The sequence below is a fragment of the Humulus lupulus genome, chromosome X (assembly GCF_963169125.1).
Source record: "Humulus lupulus chromosome X, drHumLupu1.1, whole genome shotgun sequence".
NCBI lineage: Eukaryota > Viridiplantae > Streptophyta > Magnoliopsida > Rosales > Cannabaceae > Humulus > Humulus lupulus.
Window position 1 is genome coordinate 99,318,600 of NC_084802.1, and position 13,753 is coordinate 99,332,352.

Below are 13,753 nucleotides of genomic sequence, written 5' to 3' on the forward strand. Positions count from 1 at the left end.
CTGAAGATAGAAATTGTGGATCTTGATGATTTCTATGAGAAAGCCCAGAAGTACATACCTGTGGAAAAGGGCCATGAGAACTAACACGTTGAAGGAAGAAAACGTTCTTCCAATCCCCCTTCTTCCAATACCTCTATAGAATCTACAAAGAAGAGATCATTGTGAAAGAGAAGTCACTGTTCAAGTTGAAGATTGGAAGAGGTCTACAAGAAGAATTCAAGGAGAAGCTAGTGGAATTCATCAAGGTAACCTCCGTGTATCTAAAAGAATGAAAAATAAAGTCTTTGGCGAGATATATCCCATCAACCACTTGGGAGGTATTATTAAAAAAATACTTATAATATATATATATATGACCAGTTAACCTTATAAGACACCATTTGAATTTATAAGGACTAGTTACCCTTATAAGGTTAAGAAAGTCAAAAGGTTCCTCAAAAGTGACTTCCTCACAAACACACCCACCTTACAAAGAGACCACGTGATAGAAGACAAAAGGGGAGCCCAAAGAGATCCCTATGTCTAGAATGACCAAGTCACCTAACCAAGGGAAAAATCACCCTAAAGGAGGTCTTTGCAAAAAACGCCCTCGCAATCAATAAAATGGCCTCGAAAAGAAGAGATTGTAAGGCTTCACAAGTGCCACCTCCCTATAAGGGCCCTAACCAAAGAGGAGATCACATCAAGGACCAAAACTGCTCCTCATAATAATCCTAGGTTGACCAAAGTCACCTAGCCCAAAAAGGGTCTTAAAGAAGACACTTGCAAAAAGGGTCTCAAAGAAGAAACTTGCAAAAATAGTACTATGCATAATAATTAGAATGACGCTTCTCGATCAAAAACAAAAGTGAAAAGCGAACACATGACGAATATATATATATATATATAAAGATGGGAGATACCCAAAGGGTCAACTCATCCTTAAAATATACCAACGTGCATACATAACAGGAGCTTAAACGCTCTTTCATTGAGCATGAAGTTCTCATATGACTGGTGAATAAACTAGCATCAAACAAAGCTCCTTACATAAAAGGACTTAAAAGTAAAAATACTCACGAACTACACGAAAGTCGCTGTGAATTTCATCAGCCAAGTCTCCAACAAAAAATTACTTTGTCTTCCAAGTACCAGAGTTAGAAACAGAACCCCACATCAAAGACTGGGTGGCATGAAGTTTCCCTCTCGTTGTTACTAGGTGTTGATGGAGGTTCAGGTGGTAATGAAGGTTCAGGAGGGATATTCCTCTCCATGAGGGCTATCTGCACTCGTAACTCTAGGAGGGTCATTTCAAGACGAGCCACATAGACCTCAGGAATGAAAATAATGTCTGCTCCATCGCCTCTCAAGATAGAGTCAAGTTTGGTCTTGACGACCCACACCCTCTGCCCAAGGGACAACGCCAGGAGAAACACCAGGCAACCCCTCGGAGTCCATAAGAAGATGTCTCGTGCTTGGCGGTAGTTCAATGACGTGTATGTGCGGAGGTGTGATATTCTACAAGGTACAAACAGGCTTGTTTAAGTTCGGCTACATATGCATATGTAAAAACTAAGGAAAGGTCCTACATGCAAAGCCTAGGAGTCATGTTTTATGCCTACATCCCTAACTAACCTCCAAACAAGGTCCAAACCGCATGTGTGTAGGCATGGACGTGAAATACTCTATGAGGCATAAAAATGCATGCCCAAATTTTCTCTACGCACACACGTGTATAAAAGAGGGCTGTATACTAAACATGGGGGTCATGACCTATGGTTATGCTATAACACGTCTAAAGACATAGTATAAATAAAAAGAAAGAGGTTTAGAAGCCTACACCAATATGAGAATTGGAGACCGAAATGGATGGGAGTTGGACACCCTCATGGGACCTCCAAAATCCCACGAGAGCCTATCCATATCTCCTCTCGGAGCACCCAAATGCAAACACAAGTAAAGAAATACATTGGTCAGTGTGGATACCAAAAATTAGGGAAATGTGGATACCAAAAATTAGGTGTGGATACATTCATTTGGCTGCCCATGATACCCAATGAAAATAGTAAGCTTAGTCCAGTGAAGCTCATAGGGATCGTGGACAAGCCATCCCGCAGGCCCAAATGAGACATGCATCTAACAAAGACCGCAAACCTCGCACACTGGGCCTAACGGGACCCTTGGCCTCACTTGAAAGGGCATCGCCTCACATGGAACAAGGGTCAACGCCTCATACGTGCATCTAGGTGTTATTAATAGGTTAAGGTGAAAAACCAATCAAAAGGAAATGATATATTTTATTTAAAACATAAAACTGTTCATGGGCTCATAAAAACATTTACAAGTTATTTACAATCCAAAATGGTCATTACAATTCAAAATTTACGACCCGCCGACCTAAGCGGCAAAAATAGGGTAAACCCTAGTTCCTCTGAGAAACTCCTTGGCCGTGGTGGTTAAGCGACCGCATATGTACACATCGCCACCTAAGCTCTCCACTCAAGGCTGGGTGAGCTTTTCTTTCCCTTTACCTGCACCACATAGCACCCATGAGCCAAAGCCCAGCAAGAAAACTCAATACTGCATATATATAATATCAAACGATGATCATGGTAATCATCCAGGACTTATAGTCCTAAACTGATGAGTGACAGATGTATAAGTCACTAACGAGGGTTCCACACCCTTTACAAGCGACTGATCGAGTCACTAGCTTAAACAGGATAAGTGACTGATGAGCAAGTCACCAATGTAAACCATGAGAGTGACCATGGAGTCACTACTATGGGTTCCGTACCCTTAGCCATGTGACGATAGGGTCACCTGGGCCTTGTGGCCCTAGCTCTGAGTAACTAGTCATAGAACTAGGCAAGCGCTTTTAGTTTTCATCGAACTTTGGGTCGGTCCGGAATTAATGTTCATGACGAGTCATTCAATGCAGATGTCGATTAGATCTAATCTTTTAATCAGCTCTATGTTCATGACGCTTATGCCACTCCTGACTCTTAGGTCAGTAACATACGACCAATGCTCAAAACTACTGTCGAACTTGACTAGTAAGTCACAGCTTCACAACTAGTTCTGATACCATTGCCGATTCTGACTAGTAAGTCAGTGCCATTCACAAGTAAGCAAGATTTGCTAAGCATTTGATATGCAATCCATGTCCACATTTAAACACTCAACATGCCTCAATAATAACCATGCATGTCACATATGAGGTGTAGTTTTCTTACCTCTGGTTCGAGCGAGAAATAGTAAAAGAACGACCCTTGAGAACGATCGACCTTCTGATTCCTTATCGATTACCTAGCCATAACAAATTATAACCTCCATTAATGAAAATCAACAATGAAAGGGTCTTGACCTAGACCTCACTCCCGGGACACCGAATTGTACCCAAACGGTGAGTAGATTCGATCCCGAACCTTAAGGATTGAAACCCCGAGCCAAAAATCCTTAAAAATGCCCAAAAAAAAAATCTGAAGGAGCAGGGTAGCGCTGTAGCGCTACCCCACTAGCGCCCCAGCGCCTAAGACAGATCCAAAGCCACTCTAAGTAGCACTGTAGCACTACACACAGTCAGCTTTGCCTAGAAATTTCCCCCCTTCGACTCCACCATTTCCAACCTGAACCAAAAGCTTCCAAACCTCATTTTAAGTCCTAAATGAACCCAAAAACCATCTACACATGTCATAAGAATCACAACCCAAGTAACCCTAGCCAAAAGCTCCCATCAATTCCCTTAAACCAATCTAGAAAACCAAGCTGAAAACCAAACCAAAAACAGAGCAAAGCTAGAGCTTTAATGGCTAGAAACTTACCTCAAGCTTAGATTAGGATCCTATTCAATGGTGGAACACAATCCTAATCCCTCAAGATCCACTTCCCTAGCTTGAATCCTCAAGAACCGCTCAAAAATCAAAAAGAAAAAAGCGAAGAAAAGGGGTACGGGAGAGATGTTTTTGGTACTCTGTTTAGGCCAACTTCTACAGCCTTCAATGGCTTAAGTATATCATACAGTGAAAAGACCCTTTTGCCCCTAGGTCATTTAAAGGTTTCTAAAGGCTCCCAAGGGTAAAATCGTCATTTTCCACTTATTTTATTAATCATAATTAACACCCTCAAATTCCCGTTATTCTCGAAATTCTCAAATACCAATAATTCATATCATGTTACCCTTTAATTCCTGACAATGCTCTAATCATTAAATCACCCCGAGCCCCAAACTTAATCCCGTAATGACTAAACCACTAATGTGTACTCAAAGATCATCTCATGCCGAATGGCTCAAACAAATCCACATTATAATGTGGCCTTAACAATAGATCACCGACAGGCATACAAATATACAATTACGCCATCAATAGGCCAAATTACCAAAATACTCCTGTGATGAAATGTGGACCCACATGCATGTATTTAACATTATATTATAATATAATTCACATAAACATGCATATAATAGTTTAATGGCATAATAGAATAGTTATGGCCCTCCCGACTTACTAATCCAATCATTAAATCGCATTAGAGATTTTGGGGCATTACAGAGCCACCCCCAAGTACATAGCACGCTTGCATGAAGGACATGTCAGATGTAATGCACGTCTCCTGCAAGACTTGCTACACGAAATTTTTGTACAAGGACGTACGAGAGGGTACAAGAGGTGGTAACACCACCTCCAGGCCTCTGACATTGGCCAAATCCGACCACCACTCTCCCAACAGCTCTACCTCCTGCTCCCCTCTATAAATAGCTCCACACCCCTTTTGCAAAGGTGTTGAAAAATCATTGTAACTTTGGACCAAGAGAAATACATGTTCTTTTCTTCATTTACTTTTGCAACTATTTTCCATGTTTCTTGCTAAGTTCTTGAAGTTCATCATTTATAAGCATAATACTTTGATTTTTCTAAGATAACATTGTTGACGAGTTCTCACCATCAACAAGTACCTAACTTTTTTTTTTTGCCTAAACACAGTTAAAATATGTGTTACTTAGACTTTTTTTCATAGAAGAGAAAAAACATACTGAGAGATAATTTTTTAAAATTTTATGTCTTATTTTATTTAGAATGACTAAAATACCCTTCATTTTTATTACAATTATATATTGAAGAACGCATATATATATATATATTTGAGGAATGTTCTTTTTGTTCCATTTTTCTCCAAAATATTGTTTATACATATTTTTTTTGTTATTATTTATTTGTTCTTTTTCTTCACTGCCGAGACGGTATGGGTAAAGGCAGAAAAGGCATCTTTGTTGGCTTAGTTGAGTTGATGTCTTTCTTTGCTCGGTTCATTGTTAGAAATTCAATCTGGATGGCTCCATGTCCAAGCTATTGATGAGCTAGGAGGACATTGAAGGTTTGATTGGCTCATCGAGTTTGTTGTCAACATCTACTGTTGATTTTCTCACATTGAGTAGTTGTTTTTGGTCATGTTTGGAAAATACCACTGGATTCAATAGAATTGAATAATTTTTATCATGTGATTTTATTATAAATTTGGAGATGATATTGAAAAAATCAATATTCAATAATATACTTAATTTACTTAGTATGAGATTACTAAATCTGTTTTATCTCATCTAATCTCCATTTTTATGTATTTCAATGATATGAAAAATATAAATAATTTTGCATCCAAATTATTTTTTCATTATATATTGTTGAAAAATGATCAAATCATTCATTCTTCATTATTTTTTTTCTCTTATTTTTTTTTTCATTCAATCATATTTAATACAATCTTCCTTTCTAAACATGGCATTAAGATATTAGCCAAAGATTTTCTACTGATTACATTTGTGTGATAATAAAAGTGATATAAAAGGCAAATTACGTAGCACATAAGAACGACATTGTTGGGTATAATTCCCTAGACAAAATAGTGGGGATCAAAGTGTGTCATGGTGGCTGGCCCTAGATGCTTGTTTAGACATCCCTGAATCTGCTAGAGAAAATAATTAAAACTTTTAATTAAAAAAAAAATTTATTAAAAAAAATTGTTAAAAAAGAGAGAAGATTCTACGATTTTGGACGGGTTAACCACCCAAACTGATAGTTGGGTTGAAGTCTAATTTTTTTATATTGGGCGAGTTACGGGTTGTCAAGTGGGAACCTGATTATAAGTTTGGACGCATGTTAAAAATTTGCCCAAACCGATCGATGAACAATCCTACTTTCTACTTGAGAACTCCTCCAAGAAGCTTTTCTTCATCTCTTAGCGAGTTATTCCATAACAAAGAAACAAAGTCTCTCACACTCTCTTCTTTATCTTTGATTTACTCACTTTCTCTTTCTCTCTCTGTAGGTTTTAGTAGTTGCCTTCTCCAATTCATCCTCAGCGCAAGCTGCCTTCTTTTGCTCAACCACTTCACCACTTACGCACGATCTCCTATGCAAACTAAAATCTTGCAAATGCTCATGTAACGACTAAAAATTCTAATTGGTTGACCCATTAGAAAACAATATTGTATTTCTAGTAGTCAATGTCTTATAAAAGTCAAACTAATCTAAAATCGAACGTTAATACTATATTTAACTTATATAAACATTTTCAAAGAGTTTTTGACATAAATCGAATTAAAGGGTAGAGTTTTTAAGTTCATGTTGAAGTCATGTCAAATTAAAAGTGCATTCAACAAGTCATATTGAAGTTCCAAAAGAAAACTTATAACAAGACTTAGTATGACTCATTTGCAGAATACTTGGTGTTAGGACAAAATAAATTGCCTAAATGGAAATGGTAAAAAGACATTTACAACTCTAAGCAAAATATATAAATGAACAAGGATTGATTAAATAAATTTATAACTCTATAACAAAAGATACATGTAAATATGGAATGGTAGAAGAAGATCGTAATAAAAATACAACTTTATGACAAAAGGATACAAATAAACTAGGAGTAATAGAATGAAAGATATATATGTGATTACAACTCTAAAAGAAAAAATACAAGTAAAAGAGTAAATAGAGAATATGAGAAGAAGATGAAAGCAATAGTATAAAAGGAAAAGAACAAAAACAATGAACAAAGAACTCTCACTCACACAACCAAAGTGAAGAGTGTTGGGGATCATCAACTTGAACAAGGTTTAAAACGTTTGTCGAAAAGTTTATTTCCCCCTAACTCAAGCATTAAGGGAACTCTCACAATTTTTGGAAATAGCTCTGTGGAATTATCAAGTCTCTAGGTATTTCTAGACTAGTGCTTAAATGGATAGAAAAATTGTGTCTTACAAGTGAGCAATAGGCTCCTATTTATAGAGTTTTAGAAACTCTTTGAATTTCAAATTCCACCAACTCGATGGATGTTACCAATGTTTAATTGAGTGTTTATAGAATTAAAATGGAGATTTGGGAGTTACTTAGGATGTTAGAACCGTTCAAATTGGAAAAAACTGAAGATCCAATTTGGTTGTTAGCCTTACTGGCCGCGACCAGGAGTGTCAGTGCCCGCGGCCACTAGAACCTGTCCTCCAAGCTGCGACCAGTGATAAACAGTGGCCATGACCACAACCCATTTTCAACACATATTTTTGTGCATTTTTCCAAACGGTTCCAAAATCACTCCCAATTGATTTTGTAACCCCCAAACACATTATTGGGGTTAAAATCCCATCTATAATAGTCATATCTCTTATGGCTTTGAGAAATTGAAATCAAAATGTGTAACATCAAATCTACACATTATTGGGTAATATTTGAGAGTTACGAATTTGTAACTGAATTTGTAACACCAAATATGTTACATATTTGAATATTCACATAGATCCAAATATTGTAACTCCATTTTATATGTTACAATATGTGACACTCATTGTCACATTATTTAATCTAAATATAATATTATAAAATAATATAACATTCCCCCTCTAGATTAAATAATTCACTATTGTAATACTTATTTAATCAATCAACATTATATTTAAAATATAACATATCCGCCACTTGATTAAATAGTAACTCTCCCTTATATAAACCATTGCATTGGTGCATAAAGTAAAGTATTTTTCAACTTTAACTATACTATAGTGTAATAATCACAAAATTTGTTGAAAATTTGGTTGCACTAGGTGATAACACACACACACACACATTTTCTATGTTCACTTGAGACCTCTATGTCTCGCTTTGCACCGTTAATGTCCATGTGCACTTTCCATTCATGGACGTTCTTGAGAATAATCCCAATTCTCATGAGAGGTGGCACCACCCCTAGGTCCATATAGGTAGAACTCATACATTATTTTGCTACCAAAAATACTTGTCATCACAAGACTGAATTTTATTAAAAGACCTCTCGGTTTTAACCCTCAATTTGGTAACTCACAAGTACTCAACATCTCAGATGGGGCTGTTTTTAGTACAACTATTATTCACTTGAATGACTTGTTATTACCTACACTAGTTAAGTAACTAGTGTTAAGATAGGTTACCATCAATCGTGAATCTCTTTAGGGAGTTTAAGTCCCATCCCTCGAGATGATGTAGCCACTAAACTCTCATTAGTGGCTTAGTGAAAGGATCTTCCAAGTTTTCACTTGTTCTCACATAGGATATTAAGATGACTCCTCTTTGAATCAATTCTTTTACATATCCATGTCTTAGACTAAAGTGTTTAGACTTCCCATTATACAGTTCGTTGTATGCTCTAGCCAATGTTTTGCTTGGCTATCATAATATATCGGTGGAGTGGATACATTCTCTTTGATTAGGGGTATCTCCATCAAAAGATCCCTTAACCATTCGACCTATTTGTCGGTAGCAGCTAGAGCTATGAACTCTGCCTCCATAGTGGAATGAGATATACAAGTTTGTTTCTTGGAACCCCAAGAAATTGCACCCCCACCAAGTGTAAATACCCAACCAGTGGTGGACAAGTTGTCCCCAAGATTGGATATCCACCTTGCATCTGTATATCCTTCTAAGATTGAAGTAAATTTGGAGTAGTGAAGACTTAGTCCTTTGGTTTTCTTTAGATATCCTAGGACTCTCCCAATAACCTTCCAATGATCCACACTTGGATTACTTGTAAACCTAATAAGTATACTTACCGCAAATGCTATATCAGGTCTAGTACATTGGGCGGCATACATAAGACTCCCTATAGCACTTTCGTACTCCAATTGAGCCACCACTCTTCCTTCATTCTTCTCTAGTTTTACACTATGGTCGAATGGAGTATTGGCATCTTTAACCTTGAGATAGTTAAATTTGTTCAATACTTTCTCAATATAATGGGCTTGCCCCAACGCAAAACCCCCACTATGTTTCTTCACTTTGATACCAAGTATGGTGTCAACTTATCCAAGATCTTTCATATTGAAGGTTGATGATAGAAACCTATTTGTTTCTTCTATCTCTTTCATTCTATCACTTAGAATAAGCATGTCATCCACATATAAGCAAACAATGATCACACATCCCTTACAAGTTTTGGAATACAAACACTTGTCTCCATTGTTATGCCCAAACCCATTAGACATGATGGTTTGATCGAATTTCTCATGCCATTGCTTTGGAGCTTGTTTCAATCCATATAAGGACTTTACAAGTCTACACACTTTATGTTCATATCTTGGTAGGACAAACACTTTGAGTTGTTCCATATAGACCTCCTCATTGAGGTCACCATTAAGGAATGTTGTCTTGACATCCATTTGATGAACATACAAGTTATGTATAGAATCCAAAGAGAATTTTTTTTATAGAAGTTGTTCTTGCAACAGGCGCATAGGTATTGAAATAATCAATAACCTCTTTTTGCCTAATTACTTTAGCTACTAATCAAGCTTTAAAGGTTTAGATAGTGCTGTCAGTGTGGTATTTTCTCCTAAATACCCACTCACACCCAATTGGCTTAGACCCCAGTGGGAGGTCTACCAATTCCCAAGTGTTGTTGGAAAGAATGGAATCCATCTCATCATTGATGGCTTCTTTCCAAAATGCACTATCTCTTGATTGCATGGCTTCTCTATAAGTCTTAGGATCATCCTAAAAAAGAAGTACAATAGAAATTTTCTGAATGGCTTCCTCTCTATTTCCTTCTACCATGTAGAAAGAAATTTGTTTGAGAATCTATCTCATCCAATCCTAGACTTTTCTCCTTTCTAGCCCTTTGAATTCTTCTAAGTTCAATGGGTTGCTCTACTTTCCTTTGAGGGTTCTCCTCTTGAGATTCATTTTTGGATGTAAATGCTTGAGAATTGTTCTCATATAACAAATTATCATTTAGAGATGTTGAAGCTTGAGAATTGTTGTAACATAACATGTTCTCCAAGAATTCAACTTCTCTAGATTCAATCACAACATTAGACTCTAAGTCTAATAGCCTATAAACTTTACTATTGTAGGCATAACAAAAAAAAACACACTTTATGGCTCTTGATCCTAACTTTGTTTTATTAGGTTCAATTTTCTTGCAATATGCAAGACACCCCCACATTTTGAAGTATCCTATGTTGGGTTTTCTTCCTTTCCATAACTCATATGGGGATATCTCATTTTTCTTTATCGGTATACGATTAAGAATGTGACAAGCATTTAACAACGCTTCACTCGATAAGTTGAAGTTCAACTTAGAAAATACCAACATAGAATTTATCATCTCTAGATACATCCTATTTTTCTTTTCAGCAACACCATTATGTTGTGGTGTATAAGGTGCAGTGCACTCATAAATTATGCCATTTTCTTCACAAAATGCATTGAATTCATTAGAGAATTACTCTCCTCCTCTATTACTTCTTAGCACCTTAATCTTTTTATTGAGTTGATTTTCAACTTTAATTTGTATACTTTAAAAGCATCAAAAGTCTAATCTTTATGCTTTAAAAGAAACACATAGGTATATCTACTAAATTCATCTATAAAAGTAAGAAAATACCTTTTACTACCTCTAGTTAAAACACCATTTAATTCACAAAGATCACTATGGATTAAGTCTATTAAATTAGGCGATCTTTCTACACTAGGAAATGGTTTCTTAATCAGTTTTTCCTTAACACACATTTTACATTTTCCATAGTTTTTAATGTTGCATGCAATCATACCAAATTTTACTAGTCTTTTCATGGTTGGAAAACCTATATGAGATAGTCTAAGACGCCATAAAAATAAAGAATCATACTCAACAATATAAGAGGAATTAGCATTTTTACCGAACTCCAAAATGGCTTAAATGTCGGGCTTGCCAAGAAAATCACTGCTATCCAAATTTCTACTCATTTCGGGAACATAAAGCACATTCACTAATGTGACTTTCTTGCTAGAGGAGAAAAATATTTCAATGGTACCTTTGCCAAGTACCTAGGATTTGCCCACATGGTTTCCATTTGACTCTTCAAAGGTCTTGAACAATGTTACATGGATGGTGGCACATGTGTCATACCACCATCCATTCACCTTGCCTTGGACCGCAGTCACCTCACTAAGGGTATCAACTATATTCTCCTCTCGAGTTGCATTTACCTTAGGTCCTTGTTGGTCTTTTCTATAACTACACTCTCTAGCAGAGTGACCCTTTTTCCCACACATAAAGTAAGGAACTTTTTTGCCCTTAAACTTGTTTGGGTTGGTTTTTAGACCCAAAGATGTCTCATTACCTTTCCCTTTATTTTTGGGGTGTTTTGGTTGTCACACTGCATTTCCTTTTGAAGTCTCTCCATTAGAACCCCCCACAAGTTTGTCTCTACATATCGATTCCTCCTTGATTCGAATATGCCTTTGGATTATCTCCAAAGAATAATCCTCATTTTTATGAAGGATTCTTTTCCTATAACTCCTCCAAGTTGGTGGTAATTTTGCCACTATAGCACCAACTTGAAAGACCACGAGAAGCTCAATCTTCAAAACTTTCAATTTGTTGACAATTATTTGTAGCTCATGTATTTGAGGAAGAATAGGTTTATGACCAAAAAATTTGAAATCGATATATTGAGAAATCAAATTTTTTTTGATACCTTTTCTATCTTGAATTTTGTCTCAAGTGCATCCCGTATCTCCTTTGCTGACTTGGTCTCAGTGTAGAGGTCATTGAGCCTATCGGATAGGGCATTGAGGATATGACACATACAAAGGAGAATGTCCTCCTTGCTCTTCCTTCTTTTCTCCACCACCTTGGGAGTGTCCTTGTCGGATGGCGTTGGGAGAGGTTCAAGTGTCGACTCTAGGATGTAGGCGATCTATAGAGTGGTCAAGAGAAACCTCACATTGTTTTGCCACCTAGTGAAATTAGATCCATCAAACCTATCCAACCTCACTAGGTCTTGGTTCATGATTTTGATAGTCTCACCTTCCATTGAAACAAACAAAGGGGTAAGCTTTTGAATGTTAGGAAAAAATAAATTGCCTCAATGGAAATGGTAAAAAGACTTTTACAACTCTAAGCAAAATATACAAAAGAACAATGATTGATTAAATAAAGTTACAACTCTATAACAAAAGATACATGTAAATATGGAAAATGGTAGAAGAAGATAGTAATAAAAATACAACTCTATGAAAAAATGATACAAATAAACTAGGAGTAGTAGAATGAAAGATATAGATGCGATTACAAATTTAAAACAAAAGATACAAGTAAAAAAGTAAATAGAGAAAATGAGAAGAAGATGAAAGCAATAGTATAAAAGGAAAATAACAAGAACAATGAACAAAGAACTCTCACTCACACAACCAAAGTGAAGAGTGTTGGGGATCACCAACTTGAACAAGGTTTGAAACCATTGTCCAAAAGCTTATTTCCCCCTAACTCATGCACTAAGGGAGCTCTCACAATTTTTGGAAATAACTCTGTGGAATTATCAAGCCTCTAGGTGTTTTCTAGCTAGGTACTCTAATGGATAGAAAAATTGTGTCTTACAAGTGAGTAATAGGCTCCATTTTATAGAGTTTTGAGATACCCTTTGAATTTCAAATTCCACCAACCCCCATGGTTGTTACCAATGTTTAATTGGGTGTTTATGGAATTAAAATGAAGATTTGGGAGTAACTTAGGATGTTGGAACCGTTCAAATTGGAAAAAACTGAAAATCCAATTTGGCTATCATCCTTACTGGCCGCAGCCAGGAGTGTCAGTGGCCGCATCCACTGGCATTTGTCCCCCAGGCCGTGGCCAGTGATAAACAGTGGCTGAGGCCATAACCCATTTTCAACACATATTTTTGTGCACTTTTCCAAACGGTTCCAAATCACTCCCAAACACATTTGTAACCCCTAAACACATTATTGGGGTTAAAATAACATCTCCAACAGCCATATCTCTTACTTTGAGAAATTCAAATCAAAATGTGTAACATCAAATCAATACATTATTGGGTAATATTTCAGAGTTACAAATTTGTTACTGAATTTATAACACCAAATATGTTACATATTTGAATATTCACATATATCCAAATATTGTAACTCTCTTTTATATGTTACAATATGTGACACTCATTGTCACATTATTTAATATAAATATCATATTATAAAATAATATAACACTTGGAACCCCACTAACCATACAAATCGAGTTTGTCATAGTATACGTACCTCATACAAGAACCCCTTTGGCCCGCCGGCATTGAGACACTAAGTTTGTTCTTACATGCACAAAGAATAACTTATTGAGCTATAAAGCCCAATAAGGATGCAAAACAGGAAACATATAATCACAGAATCCTAGTCTAGCTTTTATAACTAGCAATATGCATTAGACATTCTCATTGTCATCACAAAGAAATTGCAAACATATCACAAAATTTGGTCAT